Raw genomic sequence first — 9,512 nt, 5'->3', positions numbered from 1 at the left:
AGATGATGGTATCAATTTGGATGATATTGAGATGGAGTTATTTGGCGGGAAGGTTCTGGATGAAACGAAAAGCCTCATATATACTTCCATTGGTAGCGAAGAGGTCTTTACGGAGGGTGAGAGAAAAGAGCTCAACCTCGAACTTGAAGCCTTGAGGAAAAGCCTGGAAGAATTGAAAAATAAAAAGATTGATTACGATAGGGAGATTAGTGAAACAAAGACCAAGGTGAAGAGGCTTGAAGACAAGAAAGCGCTGGCTGGAGTAACCGAAGAACAGCAAGAGATTTGGAACAAAGACATTGCAAACGCAAGGAAGCAGCTTGAAAAGCTGGAAAATCAAAAAGAAGCGCATAGTAAATTATTAGCTAACACTCGGAGTCAACTGAGAGTAATTAAAGACACACTGATGAAAATCGCGGGAGATGACACATCACTAACTGAAAAACTTAAAATCTTATTCAAGGAGCAGGGAAAACAATGCTATAAGTGCTAAATAAATAATAAATAAATAATATAAATGCAACAATGCTATAGCAAGCATTGTTTCGCCGTAGGCTTGCTCATATCCACCATTTTTAAAGTTTCTGGCAGGGAAAGCTAGTGCCGCTTTTCCTGGAATAATAGGAACGGTAGTATCCTTCTTTTTCAAGGTGGCTGCAAAAATTGTTGAATTTGTGGCTAAGCACCTATACCTGGTAATTTCTGCTGCTGTTGCTTTTGTTGTGGGCTATATAGGGAAGAGAGGTAAAAGATGGTAAAAAAAACGTTTTCTACTTTTTGTAAAGCAAAATAACACCTATTGCAGTCGTAACTAGTATAGCTTTGTTATCTGCACGTTACTCTGCTTTGCGATTTATCACCTCGTGCTTCTTCGGAGCCGCTAGGCGACACCCTACGGGTTTAGGGATCACGTGGCTCACCTGTGGCGGGCGGTGCTTAATGTCAACATGCTTCGCATTAGTGTTAATCTTAGGATTTATACCGATAGAAAATACTCCTTGCTAATCAGAATTTTGTTTGTAAAATTCATAACGTTTCCAATGTTAAGATTCATATCACTCGGGATCATAGAGACGCCATGGGCAACACTAAAATCAACTTTGGATCTTGCATATTTCAACACATTCTGGAATTAAGCAATTTCCTTACCTATATTGCTATTTTTAATTATCAGACCCTCGAAGGTTGTTAAGTACAATCGCTGATCCTTGGCTCCCAATTATCTCATATTTCGCATTCGCCTGACTCTCAAGGATTAAGTAGGCATAAAATAAAATAAAAATCTGTGATAATTATTTGATACCGATGCGAGTAAGACCTTGACCTGTTTCAATAATCCAGCGGCTCCACGAGTCTTCATCGAAATAACTTAGGCCTAAACCAGGATAATCTTTGCAATGAAGTTGCCAACTGCTGAAGGTGGTTTCATTCCTCAAATTTTGTTCACCGCCAGGTACTCCAAATTGAAGAGCTTATTGCTGGAGTTTCTGTTGGTTGAATGGGTTGTTTAAACGTCGAAATCTGTCTGAGGCAGGTAGTGATATTTCCAGTTAAGATAAAATTTTACGTATTTAAAAATATGTATGGAATCGATATACAGCAAGAACTATAGGCAGCTTAGCGTTTAGATGTATTAAAATACCGCAGGCGGGTGTTGTACATTAGACAGCAAAATTAAGTTGTGTAGACCAAAGGCTAAAGGGGTGACTGTGCCACTCTTTTACTAGTGAGCTTGTCCCAGAATGGAATTCATAGTCAACAAATATATCTGGAAATTTTACAGTGAAAGAGGACCCTTTATCATAACAATGTTCTGCACCGTAAGATCATCCCCGTTCCAGATATCTCCCATGATTTGGTGCATACTTATCCTTCGGGTTATACGAGTAAATATTCATGTTTTATTTTTAAAAGAAACATGAAACAACTCTCTATCACTGATATTGTTAACGCGACTAATTTTGATAAGCACCTTGAGAATGGTACGAGGATCGCTTTAAAATCCATCAGTATTCGTGCTACCTGGTTGAACCTATTTAATAATAATGAATTTAAAATTCGGAGGACGGGACCTGACCACAATTAAAATTATGAGAGGCCTCTATAAAATAGAGGGCCTGGCGAGTACTATCAACAAGCAAGCTGAAGGGTAAGCTATAATCTTTTTCTAAAAAATGGATTTTGCAGACTTCGTGTAAATGATGGGTATACGGTTCATATCACCGAGAAACTCAAATATCTCATGGCAATACCAGATCCTGGTGATGTAGGCTTATACATGAAGGGCGAGTATGATGGTTACTGCAGGAATGGTATATACCATAGGTTAAGACTAACCTGCTATCAGATTGATGAAGATAACTGCTTGTTTAATGGTAAGAAATCCAAAATTCTCGCGATGCTTCCTACCAAAGAATTGAATGATTGGGGAGATATGCTTACCTGAATCTTTGACACTCCAATCTACACTCCTTTGAACGGATCGACGGATGAATTACAGTTCATGCTAACCGACGAATATTACCATGAAGGGAATGTTTATCTTACTAGAATGACGATGTATTTGCTTAGAATGAAAGAAGATGGATGATAGAATGAAATTATATCCAACCTTACCACCAACTGCACCTGAGGACGATACTATGCAGGATGAAAGTCAGGTCTATAGATTAAAAAAAGATTGATGAAATTGAAAAGTTTCTACGAAGAGAGGTGAGCCACAGGGACAACCTTAACACGCGATGCAAGCGTCGTGCAACTGCAGCTACAATAAGTGATACTTCAGTAGTCACCGCAATCACTGCTCTTGAACTCGCTTCAGTCGTAACACTTACGACAGGAGATGGAATTCCAGTAAGTATTGATTTAGCCTCAGCTGAAATGATCCTTGGGATCTCTTCAGCTGTTGTGCATAAAGTGCAAAAAATCTTTGACTCAAAAGCTAAGAAACATTACAAGATCAAGACTCTGGCTGAGGCCAAGTTAGACTCAATCTGGAGCCTTATTTCAAAAGCAGTAGAGGATCGCATCTCGCATGAAGAATATCATTTCATTCTTAAAGAACTAGAACACTACCGTAATTTAAAAGTACAAATTCGACTAAAATCAAAGCGTGTTGTAGAGACCATCACTGCCGAGCAACGTGAAGCCATTTTAGCTGGAGGTAAAAAACAAGGAAAACATGATTTTTTACAGCAAATCACCCGCACTTCCGATACCCCACCTGTCAATGTCACATAACTTATGAAGATCCACCAGAGTATTGATGGGAGTTGCAAATCAGTATCTACCATAGTCAATCTCGCATTGTAGTACTTCACCAGTATCAGCATCGATTTCTATATTACCATCGCAGATCACCTTGCGCTGCTCTGCTTTAGCTTTGAAGCTCAAGTGTGTAATTAAAGCCAGAAGTCTGCACTCGTTACATGGCGCTAAGATGAGATCATCCTTATTCAGACCTGAATAACCCTTTATATCTTGCTCCTTTGCTATTGCACATAATTCTTTAACGGTTCTTGTGTTCATTTATTTTCATATAGTTCATTATCAACTATATAAACTAGAACTCAGTACTCTCATCATCCTTAGATTCATTCAAATAACTAGCGCCATACCTTTCAACCTCCTTGTATTTACACTCTTCCACGTAGGCTTGCACATAATAATTGCGACCCTGTCTATAGATGCTTTCTACCTTGATGACGGCCGTACATTCATAACCTTCCTCGGGTATCTTATTTTTATGAAAATTAGTTCGAATCTTGCCTTCAAATTCCTTCAGTTTAGGGTTAATATGCCGGTCTTTCTTCACGCTTATGTTGACGAAACCATGACCTTCCAAATCCTGTACTGTTTTCAATATCTCATCGTATTTTTCCAACCACTCAGGATAGTCATCCAGATCGAACGACATAGTAAACGCAGAATTCTCGCTGTATTGAGAGACAGGGTGATAGGTTGCCGTCTTGGTCATACCCAATAACAAATCGTTCATTCTTACCTCTGTTTGCTGGAATGGAATCAACTCAGCACAAGGTTTTTAAATTTCACATCTTCGATATTTAGTGGTGTGATATTAGTATAAAATTCTTTTGATTTAATAATTTTGTCTCCAAATTTCAACATGTTCTTTTATTTATAGTAAAAAGTTTTATTAATATTTTTTATTTTTTAGTAAAACAATTACAAAAACCAACGTTATATAATGTTCGTTATATAATTCATATTCATATTCATCAAGTATACATTCACAATCATTGCACTGTTCTTTCATCGTTTTTTTTTATGATTCAAGAAACACTGAATCATGAACAGAACTCTCCTGGAATAAATCAAATTATACATGGATCATATATAATGGCCTTATCAAACATTTCTTGGGTTTTGAAATAATTTGGAACATACTCGATCAGCCAGGGATTATCTTCAACTACTTTGTTACATATGTCTTGAGCATTGAGATAAATTTCTGAGACAGTCATTTATTTTACAAAAATATTTTATCAATACAATACTATTCTAACTCACCAGCCCTAACCCTGGGTTCGACAAGTTCCTTGGTTTCAAATTCATAAATCTACCCCTTTAGTTTTTCAATCAATTCTCTTTTTCAGTGATGTCCATGAGGGCCATCGCGAATACTGAGATAGGGACCCCGGCGCTGATAAAAAATACGCCCAACATATCTTTAATTATTTCCAATGATGATTTGCTACTCATTTATTAATATCATTATTTTTTTATCATCCTGCACCATAAACCAATTGCTCTCATACACCTGACTATGATGATTTGGAACATGGTTGAGCGCTTCGGGATCCTCCTCAACTGCTTTATTACACAGTTCCTGTGTTTTGTAATAAATTGGAATATACTTCAGGCACTGGGGCTCTAGCTCTCATGCACATGTCCTTCGTCTTTAATCGATCCGGAACAGATTTGAGTTTCAGGGGATCCCTTTCAACTAACTTGTTGCACATTACCCGCGTTTTCAATTCATCTGGAACATGCACGAGCACATAGGGTTTCCGTTCAACCGCCTTATTGCACATTTTCTGCGTCTTTAATTGATCCGGAACAAACCCGATCATATAGGGATTATCTTCAACTACTTTGTTACACATTTCTTGCGTTTTTAGATAATCCGGAACATTTTGTAACCAACTCATTTTGTTATAACTAGATTTTTTATCAATACTTTTTTTTGATGATCTTTTAAAAATTGTTATAAAGTCTCGTGCTCACCTCAGACCTGTGATGCCGTAAATTCATCAATCTTCATCGACATGCGTAAATTGTATCAAAAATTTCATGTAGAATATCAAAGTAAATAGATCGTTCATCGATGTCATTGATATGTATACTCGATAGTCTGAGGCGGAGACTCAACGATTTCACCACTTTTCACCACTTGATGTGCGCAATATTTTTGAAAAAAATACTTAGACTTAGACTTATACTCGAGCAGTCTTGTTATGGTGGTGATTCACCGATGTTAACGATTTGCGTGGATATCGAAGGAGTACGGTGGAGGCGTGGAGATTCATTGATTTTAACGATTTGCGTGAGGTGCGCCAGATGTAACCTTTTATTACCTTTATGACGTCATTGTTTGGATGACGTCGGAATTATCGGATTTTGTCGGATTTTTTTCGAATTTAGTTGGCGCATGTGCAGATTGGGTGCAGGAAGAGAGTGAGAACCGGGGGATCTGGTTGGTTAGGGGGGATCTGCGAGGCATACTAGAAGAGTAAATTCAGTGAATAACTTTTTTTCCTCGAAGATGTTCTCAGGCGGACCTTTTTAGCGAAGATTTGTCACACAAACTGACTGTATAACGGCACTCATTACTAGCTAATTGAGCCTGCTCGAGAAGCGTGCCTGCATATATTCAATTGTGAAGAGAAGCAGCAAAAAATAACCCAATAACCCAGGGCTTGTTACTTCTGCTTCCACCAGAAGAAAGACTAGAATTTTAAAACTGCCAACCTCGTTTCCAAAGATTCTTGCCTATTTGACCTTAAGGCTCTGCGACGAAGAAACTTGTCGGCTTGTCAAGGTAATGCGGCTCTGACATCAAGCAACGAACCCTGAGGACGACCATGCAATATAACTACAACCAACACGAACGGTATATTATTGGAACTGTTTTTATTTTATTTTAATCATCAATCTACGCCAGAAACTATTTAAAAAAAAATAAAGAATAAACAAATTAATTAATAATCTCCACCGAGCCCGCGACAAATATGGAACACAACAGAAAGAAGTTTGATATGATGGAGATAAAATTATCTTGAGTTCTCCTTAATTTAACAACAATGTGATTTTGACAGAAAAACAACAAATATGGTGTTTTTGACGGGTTAGGTTCGCAGTAAATTTTGGTTTACAAAAAGAATCCCATTTCAGACAACGCATTCTATCTGCTTTATATATGGATGGTCGACAACCCACCAGTTAACGAACGTATTAGCTAGCTTAGAATTTTAGCTAAAATATTTTCCCTAAGATTTTGTGGGAAGTAGCTAGCACCCGTTTGTTATAGGATATTTCACGCTGAGAGTAGCGTTCATCAAAGTTTGGCGTAAACAACTACTTGGTTTCCTATTTCTAGATTAAAACTAAGCTATAACTCCACCTTTTAAAAGAAACGATCAGCTATATTAATGTGGTTGCTATTTAGAAGCTAGCTTGTAACTGTCAAAAATGGTCTACCTATTTTTCGTCTGCCTAGCTAGATAGTACCACTTAATTAAACGATATATAGCTACAGTAAGTAAGTAAGTCTATATTCCTGTATCAGGAGTATATATTTAACAGTAAGGCATAGATGAATTCCCTTGTTTGCATTTTCAGCAGTACGCTCATTTGGCTACATCAGTGTAGCAGGAAAAATAGGGGAAGCAAGGTAAAGCCAGGTTATTCTCAGTCCATTTTTCTTCACACAATGTTATTCTTCTGACTTTAAATATATTCAAATAAATCAGAAGGCATCAGTCTAGCTACACTCGATAATAGTTTAAAACCTCAACAATGTGTTTCTGTGAGAAAAAATCTGCAAAAACCTCTCTTCAGTAAGCTTTACTATCTTTTTTCATGCCATGCACATTCCAAGACCAACAGAGGTTACCATTGAAAACTAAACAAATAATAGCACACTGGAATTCATTTATTGTTTTTAATCAGGGTACAAAAAATCCTTCAGTATACGCACTCCATATGGCTAGCTAGCAATCCTGTCTTACTCAATTGGCAAATGACGTGCTTATCATCCAGAACAAATTTTGCAATTACGTGTCTTATGCAAATGTTTTTGTGATCCAAAAGATCTTTTATAAAATTGCAGAACTTATTTTTGTGATACATCAGCTTTTTCCTTCTTTATTAAATTCAACTCTACAATTCGCTCTATATACATAATGTAATCTGGCAGTGCAAATAAGCTCTAAGATCACAATAATAAGTTACACAAAAATGTTTAGTAAAAAAAATTTTCCACAAAATTTTTTTTTGGATTCCAGGGAAAACATGTTATGTGGTTGCTCCTGATAAGTCAGGGCTGAGTTTATTAAACAAATTTTTGGATGCAGCGATAGAGCTGCAGAGATAAAGTGTCAACCTATTGGTCCTAAATTTAGTCAATTGGCCCAACTTAGAATAATTTACCTACTTAACATACTAGTCACTGTAAATATTGCATCAACTGTGACATTTAATCTGTTACATTGGCATAAATTTTCTGAAAAATTTCAGTCTCCCTTTATATAATGGTAAAAAAAGAAAGTACTAATATAAAGAATGGCCAAAGAAGTTTGTTTGTGAGCCCTCATAACACTTTTCACTAAAGAACTTATAGTTGGGAGGCTTTGTTAAAAAGTTATAAGTCGTGAGAAAAGCAATGTCTAGTTTAGCATTGAAATCTGGCAATTTGTGCTTAAAATAATGAAGGTTGTAGTTAGCAGCCAGTGCAATTATATTTCATGTCAGAAAAAAATTGCCATGTTTACATCATAAACAACAGTTAAATTTATGGGATACTCAGAGCAAAACTTTTATAAGTTTGAATTACAACTAGCTTTAAAAAACATCTCAATAAAAACTTAGCAACATGAATCAAGAATTCTTGTGTACATGTCAGCATTTACCTTGCCAAGTGCTGAGTGCTGATGTAAATTAGAAAGGTTAAGTGGTAGGGTGAAAATTTAGTAGGGAGTAAAATGATCAAAACTTGCCTGGCCTTGGTAATGCTCTGTGTTGCCATGTAACTCTAAGTCACAAGTAAAGTCCAATGGCTTCACATTGCGTATTTAACAAACTAATTCAATATGTTTTTTATTGTAGATGACAAAAAAAATCCACTCTTGCAAAAGTCACAGACAGGCCTGGCATATGATTAAAATTATCTTGCACCTTCCATGATTTTTTACGAAAATTTTGTTGCATATCTTTTAACATATGCAAAATTACTGCTTTGAAATCATGTCAAGTGTGATGTCCCTATTCTTTGTTTACTGTTCCAAACACATGAAACAAGGATGGTGAGGGCAGTAATACAAATGGGGTTGATAATTTTTTGCCATCAAGCTGTAATATAATTTAGCAAGTTGTAGTAGGCTTTTTTAAAAAGCTTTGTACCAGTTTAGAAGAAGGGAAATCTTTTTTTTTTTAATATAATATATATATTATTATATTTATATTTCAATAAATTTTATATGCAAAATTTTATATTTGATTTTATTTGTTGTCAAGTAACTGCAGATTGTCATTAACAATATTTTTGCAAATTGTGAAAGAGAAAAAAATTCTGATTAATTGGCAATTAAAGTAATTAATGGTAATTGGTTATATACAGATAAAAACATTCTCTTTGTTTAAAGAGAAAAGAAATTTTATTGAAAAATATAACAACATCTAAATCATATTTTTATTTGCGTTTAGGAAGCTTTTCATAAGTATGATTTCTGAAGGCGCAATGTACGTAGAATAACTACATGTCAAAATATTTAAACCTTAAAATAAATGTGAAAATATTTAAATGTCAACATTTTGAAAACAATAAAGTTTAAAAAGCTTGTTAAAAACTTTTCAAGGCCCACAACATCAGTTAACATCATTCATTACCTTTTATTTCCTTTAATCAAGGAAGTATTTCTTTTCATTAACTTTCTTTACGTATCTTATAAATTATTATTACCGCCCAGACAATGAGCATTTACAAAACACATATAAATACAATTTACCAATCCCTGGAATATTTGGGCTTTTTTATATATTGTTTTTTTTAAGTAAGAATTGTACATTTTTAGGTTAGGTAGGTTAAGATGCTAATTGTTTGATAGATATTCACAGCATTCAGCATCTCTGTTTAAAACTGAATAATGACATTGATTGAACAAACTTTTAAATATAGATGGCAAAGTAACCTGTAAAAGAATTGAGAAAACTTTTTATTACTGAATTAAGGAAGATAGAGATGATTTAAAGCTAAATCTAAAAATGTCATACCT

This window comes from Hydractinia symbiolongicarpus, chromosome 3 (genome assembly GCF_029227915.1).
Source record: "Hydractinia symbiolongicarpus strain clone_291-10 chromosome 3, HSymV2.1, whole genome shotgun sequence".
Classification (NCBI taxonomy): domain Eukaryota; kingdom Metazoa; phylum Cnidaria; class Hydrozoa; order Anthoathecata; family Hydractiniidae; genus Hydractinia; species Hydractinia symbiolongicarpus.
This window is presented reverse-complemented; position numbering follows the sequence as displayed.